General features: G+C 36.7%; 1 protein-coding gene across 6 annotated transcripts in view; it reads left to right on the top strand.

The window, feature by feature from the left end:
- Positions 1 to 12581, top strand: part of G2E3 (G2/M-phase specific E3 ubiquitin protein ligase) — a 123723-nt gene that overhangs the window by 44899 nt on the left and 66243 nt on the right. The window contains exon 1 of one of the 6 annotated variants that reach the window (XM_077127040.1): positions 3727 to 4228. The exons of 4 other annotated variants lie outside the window; for them this stretch is intronic. The gene's annotated coding sequence lies outside the window, so the exon portion shown is untranslated. Of the gene's footprint in view, positions 1 to 3726; positions 4229 to 12581 lie in introns of those variants that run through there. One more of the 6 variants, XM_077127043.1, reaches the window with a different exon arrangement.

The following is a 12581-nucleotide window of genomic DNA, read 5'->3' as shown; positions in this document are numbered from 1 at the left end:
TAATGTCTTTTAAATGTCTGTTAAGTCTAGCTCATTTATAGTAATATTCAGATTCTCTATTTCTTTATTGATCTTCCGTCTAGATGTTCTGTCCATTGATGAGAGTGGTGAATTGAATTCTCCAACTATTATGGTATATGTGTCTATTTCCCTTTTCCGTGTTTGCAGTGTATTCCTCACGTATTTTGGGGCATTCTGGTTCGGTGCATAAATATTTATGATTGTTGTGTCTTCTTGTTTAATTGTTCCTTGTATTAGTATATAGTGTCCTTCTTTGTCTCTTTTAACTGTTTTGCATTTGAAGTCTAATTTGTTGGATATTAGTATAGCCACTCCTGTTCTTTTCTGGTTGTTATTTGCATGAAATATCTTTTCTCAACCTTTCACTTTCAACCTATGTTTATCTTTGGGTCTAAGATGTGTTTCTTGTAGACAGCATATAGAAGAATCCTGTTTTTTAATCCATTCTGCCAGTCTATGTCTTTTGATTGGGGAATTCAGTCCATTAACATTTAATGGTGTTACTGTTTGGATAATATTTTCCTCTACCATTTTGCCTTTTGTATTATATATATCATATCTGACTTTCCTTCTTTCTACACTCTTCTCCATACCTCTCTCTTCTGTCTTTTTGTATCTGACTCTAGTGCTCCCTTTAGTATTTCTTGCAGAGCTGGTCTCTTGGTTACAAATTCTCTCAGTGACTTTTTGTCTGAGAATGTTTTAATTTCTCCCTCATTTTTGAAGGACAATTTTGCTGGATATAGAAGTCTTGGTTGGCAGTTTTTCTCTTTTAGTAATTTAAATATATCATCCCACTGTCTTCTAGCTTCCATGGTTTCTGCTGAGAAATCTACACATAGTCTTATTGGGTTTCCCTTGTATGTGATGGATTGTTTTTCTCTTGCTGCTTTCAAGATCCTCTCTTTCTCTTTGACCTCTGACATTCTAACTGGTAAGTGTCTTGGAGAACGCCTATTTGGGTCTAATCTCTTTGGGGTGTGCTGCACTTCTTGGATCTGTAATTTTAGGTCTTTTATAAGAGTTGGGAAATTTTCAGTGATAATTTCTTCCATTAGTTTTTCTCCTCCTTTTCCCTTCTCTTCTCCTTCTGGGACACCCACAACACGTATATTTGTGCGGTTCATATTGTCCTTGAGTTCCCTGATCCCCTGTTCAAATTTTTCCATTCCTTTCCCGATAGTTTCTGTTTCTTTTTGGAACTCAGATTCCATCCTCCAAATCACTAATTCTGTGTTCTGTCTCTTTAAATCTATCATTGTAGGTATCCATAGTTTTTTCCATCTTTTCTACTTTATCCTTCACTTCCCTAAGCTCTGTATTTGGTTTTTTAGTTTTTCTATTTCTTCTTTTTGTTCAGCCCACGTCTTCTTCATGTCCTACCTCAATTTATTGATTTAGTTTTTGAAGAGGTTTTCCATTTCTGTTCGTATATTCAGCATTCGTTGTTTCAGGTCCTGTATCCTATTTGAACTATTGATTTGTTCCTTTGACTGGGCCATATTTTCAATTTTCTGAGCGTGATCCGTTATCTTCTGCTGGCGTCTGGGCATTTAGTCAGATTTCCCTGGGTGTTGGACCCAACAGGTTGAAAGATTTTTCTGTGCAATCTCTGGGTTCTGTTTTTCTTATCCTGCCCAGTAGGTGGCGCTCGTCGCAACTGTTTGTCTACGGGTTCCACCAGTAAAAAGGTGCTGTGGGTCCTTTAACTTAGGAAAACTCTCGCCTTGGGGGAGGTTCGCCAGCCGAAGCGGCTTGGAAGAGTGCCAGCCGGCCTGGGGGTCCAAACACAGGGAGGGTCACCGGCCACCGCAGCCCGGGAGAGCACCCGACCGAATTTCCTAGTTGTCCTGGGGCGCCAAGCGTGGCGGGAGAGCGCCAGCCGCCGCAGCCCGGGAGAGTGCACTGCACCCAGCCGGACCGGGGAGTCATGTGTTTGGAAGGGAACCCCCCAGTCACCGTTCTCCGCGGTCTTGGGATTTCCGACCCAACTCTCTCATTTGGTCTGGGGGCCTCGCGTGGTGGGGGCGCCAGCCGCCACGGCCCGAGGCGACCGCCTGCCCAATTCTGCCAGCTGGCCTGAGAAGGAGAAAGGGAGGGACTCCGGCCGCTTGCTGTCCCCCCCGGGAATGCCCGCGCCCCTCCGCGATCTCACCGCAGCTGGTTCTCCCAGACAGTCAGCCGTTCCAGGATGGGGTACGCCGTCCCTTTGATCTCCCTCGTGGCTCCGGGAGCTGCTCTGTATCGTCTCCACTCCCCCAGTAGCTGTTCTGGAGGAGGAAAGGTGAGGGTGGCAAGGCTGTTGAGGACGGTGGTGGAGGAGCCGGTGAAGGCGGAAGAGGGCATGGTGGTCCTTGGAGAGCTGCCGGAGCACCAGGAGAAAGGGAAGGATAAGATGGCGGATGGAGCGCCGCCGGAGCAGAACGGGGAAGAGGAGGGCTGGCTGGCGGTGGAGCGCCACCGGCGGAGAAAGAGGGAGAGAAGGGCTGGCTGGCGGTGGGAGCGCCGCTGGCGGAGAAACAGGGAGAGGAGGGTTGGCTGTTGGCTGGAGCGCCGCCGGCGGAGGAAGAGGGAGAGGAGGGCTGGCTGGCGGCGGGAGCGCCGCCGACGGAGAAAGAGGGAGAATATTAAGAGGTTTTAAACCATGCCATTGAACGTCTCTCAACTAGTTTCTGTCTTTGCAGTTTCTGTGAACCAAATTAGTTAGTAAATCTTTAAGAGTGTCTCTTCTTCTGTCTCCATACATGTAGGGGCACTCATTTTTCTACCTGAGGTAGAGTGCATTACTTCGTCATTTTCGTCTTGATTTTTTTCTGAAATCTTTTTTATTTTACTTTTTATTTTTGCATTTTCAAAACCCTTTTTATTTTTATATACTTCTAAATTACAGAAGTGTAGCAAGAATAGGAAAAAGAGCTAACTGTACCCTTTCCCTTATTAACCAGTTTTTGGCATTTTTCCACATCCAGTTTATCCTTTTGTGGTATTGCGTTTATAATTTTCTTTTTCTGAATCATTTGAGAATAGTTTGCATGTTCTCCATCTACCCCTTAATATTTCAATGTATATTTCCTAAGAACAAAGATATTCACTTAAATAATCAGTGTGCAATTAAAAAATTTGGGAAACTTAACCTCAGATATGATACCTTCAACTACTTTATATAGTACTCAGTTTTTGTCAGTTGTCCCAAAGATGTCCTTTAGAGCAGTTTTGTTCCCAAGGACAGGAAACAATCTAGTTGCTTTATACACTTTTAGTAAATAAAATACAGTTCATTATAAAGTTTTGTTATATAATACTGAACCAGAAAAATAAACTAATGCTTTAATATTTATAGGAGATCCAAAATTAATACCATGTCTTTCTGAGTTATGAAGAGAAAGAATTAAGAGCACAGCCAATAATGTAATTTGTATAGAATAATTAAGTTGAACCTTTCTGATTAGTAATTTAAATCAAATCATCCCTGTAGTGAGAATATTTGCTTTGTAAAATGTTTGGTAAAAAAAATAAATGAATAAAATGTTTGGTAAAAATTCGAGCATTCGATTTCTTTCAAGTATCTGTTTTCAGCATGTTTTCTGTGTATTAGCTATCCCCCTTTATTTTAATTTTGCTGTTATCAATAAGATTAGGAGCTTTTGGAAATGCTGGATGGACAGACCCTGCTGTTTATATATTTATTCAGATGTTAGCCCTGCAGCTGGAATGAAAGGGGATTTAGCTTACTTTCTTGTATTAGTTATCTATTGCTGTGTAACAAATCACCCTAAAACTTGGTGGCTTAAAACAACATTGTTTGATGTTCTCTGTGGGTCAGGAATTTGGGAGGAATTAGCAGGGTGTTTCTGGCCTAGGGTTTCCTCTGAGGTTACTGTCCAGCTGTCATCAAGCAATAGTCATCTGAAGGCTGGGGTTGGAATATCCACTTCTAAGATATTTCACTTGCATGGTTGTGGGTGGGAGATGACAGTTTATTGCCAAGTAAGTGTCCATGGAGCACTTTGAAAGTCCTTATGACGTGACAATTCTTTCAGAGTGTGTGATCTATGAGAAAGAACAATGATGAGGTCACAGTGCCTTCTATGACATAATCATAATGTCATTTTTGCCAGTCTTTTTGGTAAAAGCAAGTCACTAAGTACAACCACACTCAAGGAGAGAGGAATTAGGCTTCACCTTTTGAATGGAAGAGTATCATACTGTAAGTATGATTGACAGTGATCCAATTGGAGATAATCAGTGAAAGAATCTCAGAACACCTTTTCACAGTGGCTCCCTGGAACTCTTCATTGAATTGTTTTCACAAGGAAAGGAACATTTTGACATTATTTCTAAGACTAAGTCTGTTATTAAGTTAAGGTATTTATATACATGCATGAAAAACATTGTTCTTCCTCATTCCACGTAGGAATTCTTAAAATTCATGTACTTGTAGGGAAACATCTAAAACATCTAAAATCCAAATGAAAAATTTATGATATAATAAATACATAATATATTATTATATAACAACAGAGAAATATATTGTATATTCTATGTAAGTATACAAATGTATATTATATATAATACATATATTTTGCTGATATTTTGTTTGGGATATTGAAGTAAAGTGATCATCAGGACTTAGAGACAAAATTTTTATTTCATATACTGGGGATTAGGCAGAAGATTTATGTGAACTGGTTGGAGGATGACTGTTCTAGTTTGCTAGCTGCCAGAGTGCAGTATACCAAAAACGGAATGGCTTTTAAAGGGAAATTTAATGAGTTGCTAGTTTACAGTTCTAAGGTGGGAAAATGTCCCAATTAAAACATGTCTATAGAAGTGTCCAATCAAAGGCATCCAGAGAAAGGTACCTTGGTTCAAGAAGGCTGATGAAATTCAGGGTTTCGCTTTCAAGTGAGAAGGCACATGGCGAACACAGTCAGGATTTCTCTCTCAGCTGGAAGGGCACAATGCAAACATTGTGTCATCTGCTAGCTTTCTTTCCTGGCTTCCTGTTTCATGAAGCTCCCTGGGAGGCGTTTTCCTTCTTTCTTCATCTCCAGAGGTTGCTGGCTGGTGGACTCTGCTTTGTGGTGTGGCAGCATTCTCTGCTCTTTCTGAATCTCCCGCTTTCTCCAAAATTTTTCCTCTTTTAAGGACTCCAGTATAAACTAATCAAGACCCACCAAAATGTGTGGAGACACACCTCCACCTAATCCAGTTTAACAACCAATTCTTGATTAAATCACATCTCCAGGGAGATGATCTGATTACAGTTTCAAACTTGCAATCCTGAATAGGCATTAGAAGAAACAGCTGCTTTTCTGGGGTACATACATCCTTTCAAACCAGCACAATGACTTATACAATATCTTTAGAACTTCCAACTGTAGGTAACTTGATTTTGATATAATTTAAAATTTACAGGAAAGGTACAAACATAGAAGAAGACACTTAAATATCCTTTATTCAAATTCACCAGTATTCGTGTTTTATGCCATCTACCTTTTCTTTCTCTTGTTCTAGCCCATTCTTGTGTCCTAAGGTCACCAGAGATAACCCTGTAATCTGACAAAGGTTTTTGCTGCATTGCACACTTGTGTAACCACAAGGTTTCTCAAGAAACAAAGTTCCTTGCGGGAGACCCGGGTTCAATTTCCGGACCATGCATCCTCCCCCTGAAAAAAAAAAAAAAAGAAAAATAGAGTTCTTTCAGGGTTTTGGGGTAGGGTGGTGTTTAGGTGAAATTTAAATGACATGGTATTTTGAAAGACTCAAAGCAAAGCCAGGGCTAAGTGTCAAAGGAGTATCAGGTCTTGTCTATGAAGTGGGACAGATGTTTCCTTGGAAACTAGTACATAAAAGCAGATAGGAATGTTGTGTTCAGGAAAGCTGATATTGGTAAGTTTACATGAAGGTTGGAAATCAAGACTGCTTCTCTGTTTTATCAAAATTACTTATTGTAAGCAAAATCGGATATTTCAGAAAGTTTCCTCATGTCCCTTTACAGCCATTTACCGACCTGAGAGACATGCACTCCTGGTTTTTCATTAGTTAATCCTGCTCTACAATAAATATATATGTTATTATGTTTATGCTTTCTTTTGCTCAGTATTGTGTCTGTGGAATTCATTCATGTTGTTGCAAATTTAGTAGTTTGTTCCTTTTTATTGCCATGTAGTATTACACTATAGAAATACGGTACAATTTGTTTATCCATTTTCTTGTTAGGGATATGTGGTTTTGTTTCTAGTTTGAGGGTATCATGAAGAAAACTGCCAGGAACATTCTTGTTGATAGTTTTTTTGTGGACATTTTTATTTCTCTTGGATAGGTAGTTAAATGTGAAATTCCCACAATAAAGGTTAGATGCAGGGAGTATATGTTTAGCTTTATAAGAAACTGCCAAAACTTTCCAAAATGATTGTTCCATTTTATATATTAACAGCAGTTTTATGAATTCTCAGATTGTTTCATATCAATATTTGGTATCAATAGGCACTTTGATCTTAGACATTCTGGTGTGTGAAGTGAACTTTCATGGTGATCTTAGATCTTCTAATGTGTGTGAAGTGATCTTTCATAATGGTTTTACTTTTGCATTTTCCTGACTACTAATGAAGTTGAACACCTATTCATGTGTTTATTGGCCATTCATATACCTTCCTTTGTAAAGTGTCTGCTCATGAATTTTGCCCATGTTTTTTGGTGGGTCGTTTGCCTTTTTATTGTTAGGTTGTGGGAATTCTTTATTCTGGCTATAAATCTTTGTTGGATACATCTTTTACAAATATTTTCTTTCCATCTCCCTGTTAATTTTTTTTTATTTGTGCCTTTTGATGAGTGGAAATTTTTAATTTTGATGAAGTATAATTTATTAGTTTTTCTTTAAAAGTTCCTTTCTTCTGTGACTTAAAAAATCTCTGCCTATCCATACTAAGTAATGAAGATATTCTTTGTTATCTTATGAAAACTTTGTGGTTTTGCTTTTATGTTTAGGTTTGATATCCATTTAAAATGAATTTTTGTTTATGGTGTAATGTATGAGTCAGTTCCCATATGAATATCCAATTTTTCCGGCATTATCAGTAAGGAAGACTTTTCTTACCCCCAAGTATTGCTTTGGTGCTTTCGCTAAAAATCAAAATGATTAAAAAAGTGTGACTTTTCTTATGGACTCTTTATTTTGCACCATTGCTTTGTATGGAATACTGTGCATTAATATACTTTGAGAAAATGCTTAGTACAGGGTACTGAAGCTGACAATTAATAGGAAAATATCATGTGCCCATTTTTGCTCTAGAATCATATATGTAACAAAGTTGTTTATACATTGAGTTAGAAAAATCTAGACAGGCCTTCATCACACCATCCCCCTAGAGAGATGCTTTTGATCCTGGTACCAGGATAGGGAAGAGAAAGGAAAGTTGTAACCACATAGAAATTGTGGTTTTTTGTGAAGAAAACTTATTCTGGAACCACCATCTAATCATATCAGTATCTCTAGCATATATATCAGTCATATTCAGCAAATATTTATTAGCCCTGTGCTGAATATTATGGGGATTTTACCTTGAGGGAATTTACCAATCTATCTGAAGAGTTAACAAAATTTAGATTACTTAAATTAAAGTAATATGTGGTTAATATTTTCATTAAAGCTATTGAGAGATTTTTAAATGTTTATTAAATTTGCCTACATTGAGAACCTCAATCAATTGATACTCTGAGTTACAATAAACCTAAAAATAAGCAATAGATTGCTGTAATTCATCCTCAGAGGGGAGAGGGGAGAGGTTATAAGATGAAGAGATCTCAAATGTAATTATTTTTTGGATACTGAGCAAACATTGTTTATAAATGAAAATGTTTATGTTTACTCTAGTTTATTGTGCGTTTATCATGGACTTTTCTGTAATAAACTCTTCTGTATGAATTGATATTTACAGAATTCATCAGAAGTTGAATTACAGAGAAGTCCTGCTAAAAGAGACAATTTTTCTTCTTATTTATTGTATTTCATCAATTTAAGATGCCCCCTCTCTCCCCATTAAATTCTGGTTGTGAGCCTCATCCTCAATCACTTTTGGCTAGGTAGAGCAGTCTGTTGTTATCGTATAAAAGTACCATCATATTCCTGCAAGGTATGTATCAGTGCCCCGAAAAAAATAAGGGATACTCTTTTATTTAATGATCTTGGGGAGAGATGGGGAATCAGTTATGTTAAGCACATACTTGAAAAGGTAGGCTAGACCTACTTAATTGTAAAGCCTATTTAAAACTGAGCTGTTTTTAACTTTTTTAAAAAATACTAATTTTTTTACTGTTTTAATTTTTTAAATGCCATAAAACACCAAACAAACGCAAACATTCTTAACTTTTGATTGTCTCTTCTACATATATAATCAGTAATTCACAATATCATCTCATAGTTGCATATTCATCATCGTGATCATTTCTTAGAACATGTGTATCTATTCAGAAAAAGAAATAAAAGAAAACAGAAAAAAATTCATCATAACCATACCCCTTACCCCTCTCCTTCATTGATCACTAGCATCTCAACATTTGTTCCCCCTATTATTTATTTTTATTCCATATGTTGTACTCGTCTGTTGATAAGGTAGGTAAAAGGAGCATGAGACACAAGATTTTCACAATCGCACAGTCACATTGTGAAAGCTGTATCATCATACAATCATCTTCAAGAAACATGGCTACTGGAACACAGCTCTACATAGAAATACTAATCTTGATAGCACAGAAGATCATTTTGAAGGGAAAATCAGAATATATAGAAGGCTTAGAGTCAAAGTGATTCGAAAGAAGTGGATTATGACCTTTTTTGAAAGCGCAAAAGTGATACGTCAGAAAATTCATGTTTAAATCTCGAAGTGTTCTTGCAGTAAGTATGAAATACAAATTCTCAATTGTAAAGAATCATTATATCAGTTTAATTGGGTTAATCTTCATAAATAATATGTCCTACATTCTATGACATTTTAGGTTGGATGAAATTTTATAATAACTTTTTTTTGTACTTTATTTAATATTCTTATTCTATATCATCCCATCATTATTCTCATATGGAACGGTATGCCTTATAGTCATTCAATTATTTAACTACTCCTGCTTACTAGTTTTGTGACCTTGGCCAAGTCTTTAATATCTCTAAGTATCAGTTTTTGCAACTATAAAATATCATATTGACCTGGAAGCGCTGTGTTTTAAAAAATTTCTTTTTCCACTAAAATTCCAAGAGTTTGCACCTACTTTTTTTTTTAATTTTTTTATTAATTAAAAAAATAAACTAACACAACATTTAGAAATCATTCCATTAAACATATGCAATCAGTAATTCTTAATATCATCACATAGATGTATGATCATCATTTATTAGTACATATGCATCGATTTAGAAAAAGAAATAAAATGATAATACAGAGAAAAAATAAAAATAAAAAATACAAAAATATATAAGAAAAAAACTATAGCTCAGATGCAGCTTCATTCAGTGTTTTAACATAATTACATTACAATTAGGTAGTATTGTGCTGTCCATTTTTTTTTTTTTTTAGAAATCATACCATTCTACATATGCAATCAGTAATTCTTAACATCATCACATAGATGCATGATCATCGTTTCTTAGTACATTTGCATCGGTTTAGAAGAACTAGCAACACAACAGAAAAAGATATAGAATGTTAATATAGAGAAAAGAAATAAGAGTAATAATAATAGTAAAAAAAAACTATAGCTCAGATGCAGCTTCATTCAGTGTTTTAACATGATTACTTTACAATTAGGTATTATTGTGCTGTCCATTTTTGAGTTTTTGTATCTAGTCCTATTGCACAGTCTGTATCCCATCAGCTCCAATTACCCATTATCTTACCCTGTTTCTAACTCCTGCTGAACTCTGTTACCAATGACATATTCCAAGTTTATTCTCGAGTGTCGTTTCACATCATTGGGACCATACAGTATTTGTCCTTTAGTTTTTGGCTAGACTCACTCAGCATAATGTTCTCTAGGTCCATCCATGTTATTACGTGCTTCATAAGTTTATTCTGTCTTACAGCTGCATAACATTCCATCGTATGTATATACCACAGTTTGTTTAGCCACTCGTCTGTTGATGGACATTTTGGCTGTTTCCATCTCTTTGCAATTGTAAATAACGCTGCTATAAACATTGGTGTGCAAATGTCCGTTTGAGTTTCTGCCCTTAATTCCTTTGAGTAGATTCCCAGCAATGGTATTGCTGGGTCGTATGGCAATTCTGTATTCAGCTTTTTGAGGAACCGCCAAACTGCCTTCCACAGTGGTTGCACCATTTGACATTCCCACCAACAGTGGATAAGTGTGCCTCTTTCACCACATCCTCTCCAGCACTTGTCATTTTCTGTTTTGTTGATAATGGCCATTCTGGTGGGTGTGAGATGATATCTCATTGTGGTTTTGATTTGCATTTCTCTAATGGCCAGGGACATTGAGCATCTCTTCATGTGCCTTTTGGCCATTTGTATTTCCTCCTCTGAGAGATGTCTATTCAAGTCTTTTTCCCATTTTGTAATTGGGTTGGCTGTCTTTTTGTTGTTGAGTTGAACAATCTCATTATAAATTCTGGATACTAGACCTTTATCTGATATGTCATTTCCAAATATTGTCTCCCATTGTGTAAGCTGTCTTTCTACTTTCTTGATGAAGTTCTTTGATGCACAAAAGTGTTTAATTTTGAGGAGTTCCCATTTATTTATTTCCTTCTTCAGTGCTCTTGCTTTAGGTTTAAGGTCCATAAAACTGCCTCCAGTTGTAAGTTTCATAAGATATCTCCCTACATTTTCCTCTAACTGTTTTATGGTCTTAGACCTAATGTTTAGATCTTTGATCCATTTTGAGTTAACTTTTGTGTAGGGTGTGAGATATGGGTCTTCTTTCATTCTTTTGCATATGGATATCCAGTTCTCTAGGCACCATTTATTGAAGAGACGGTTCTGTCCCAGGTGAGTTGGCTTGACTGCCTTATCAAAGATCAAATGTCCATAGATGAGGGGGTCTATATCTGAGCACTCTATTTGATTCCATTGGTCGATATATCTATCTTTATGCCAATACCATGCTGTTTTGACCACTGTGGCTTCATAATATGCCTTAAAGTCAGGCAGTGCAAGACCTCCAGCTTCGTTTTTTTTTCCTCAAGATGTTTTTAGCAATTCGGGGCACCCTGCCCTTCCAGATAAATTTGCTTGTTGGTTTTTCTATTTCTGAAAAATAAGTTGTTGGGATTTTGATTGGTATTGCATTGAATCTGTAAATCAATTTAGGTAGGATTGACATCTTAACTATATTTAGTCTTCGAATCCATGAACACGGTATGCCGTTCCATCTATTTCGGTCTTCTGTGATTTCCTTTAGCAGTTTTTTGTAGTTTTCTTTATATAGGTTTTTTGTCTCTCTCTCTCTCTCTTTTTTTTTTTTATTAACGGAAAGAAAAAAAGAAATTAACACAGCATTTAGAAATCATACCATTCTACATATGCACTCAGTAATTCTTAACATCATCACATAGATGCATGATCATCGTTTCTTAGTACATTTGCATCGGTTTAGAGGAACTAGCAACACAACAGAAAAAGATATAAAATGTTAATATAGAGAAAAGAAATAAAAGTAGTAATAATAGTAAAACAAACAAATGAATAAAAAACAAAAAAAACCCTATAGCTCAGATGCAGCTTCATTCAGTGTTTTAACATGATTAACTTACAATTAGGTATTATTGTGCTGTCCATTTTTGAGTTTTTGTATCTAGTCCTGTTGCACAGTCTGTATCCCTTCAGCTTCAATTACCCATTGTCTTACCCTGTTTCTAACTTCTGCTGAACTCTGTTACCAATGACATATTTCAAGTTTATTCTCGAATGTCCGTTCACATCAGTGGGATCATACAGTATTTGTCCTTTAGTTTTTGGCTGGACTCACTCAGCATAATGTTCTCTAGGTCGATCCAGGTTATTACATGTTTCATAAGTTTATCCTGTCTTAAAGCTGCATAATATTCCATCGTACGTATATACCACAGTTTGTTTAGCCATTCTTCTGTTGATGGACATTTTGGCTGTTTCCATCTCTTTGCAATTGTAAATAACGCTGCTATAAACATTGGTGTGCAAATGTCCGTTTGTGTCTTTGCCCTTAAGTCCTTTGAGTAGATACCTAGCAATGGTATTGCTGGGTCGTATGACAATTCTATATTCAGCTTTTTGAGGAACCACCAAACTGCCTTCCACAGTGGTTGCACCATTTGACATTCCCACCAACAGTGGATAAGTGTGCCTCTTGCTCCGCATCCTCTCCAGCACGGTTTTTTGTCTCTTTAGTTAAATTTATTCCTAGGTATTTTATTCTTTTAGTTGCAATTGTAAATGGGATTCGTTTCTTATTTCCCCCTCAGCTTGTTCATTGCTAGTGTATAGAAATGCTACAGATTTTTGAATGTTGATCTTGTAACCTGCTACTTTGCTGTACTCATTTATTAGCTCTAGTAGTTTTGTTGTGGATTT

This window comes from Tamandua tetradactyla, chromosome 14 (genome assembly GCF_023851605.1).
Source record: "Tamandua tetradactyla isolate mTamTet1 chromosome 14, mTamTet1.pri, whole genome shotgun sequence".
Taxonomy (NCBI): Eukaryota; Metazoa; Chordata; class Mammalia; order Pilosa; family Myrmecophagidae; genus Tamandua; species Tamandua tetradactyla.
The sequence above is the reverse complement of the archived record's forward strand: the minus strand, read 5'-3'. Positions and strand labels throughout refer to the sequence as shown.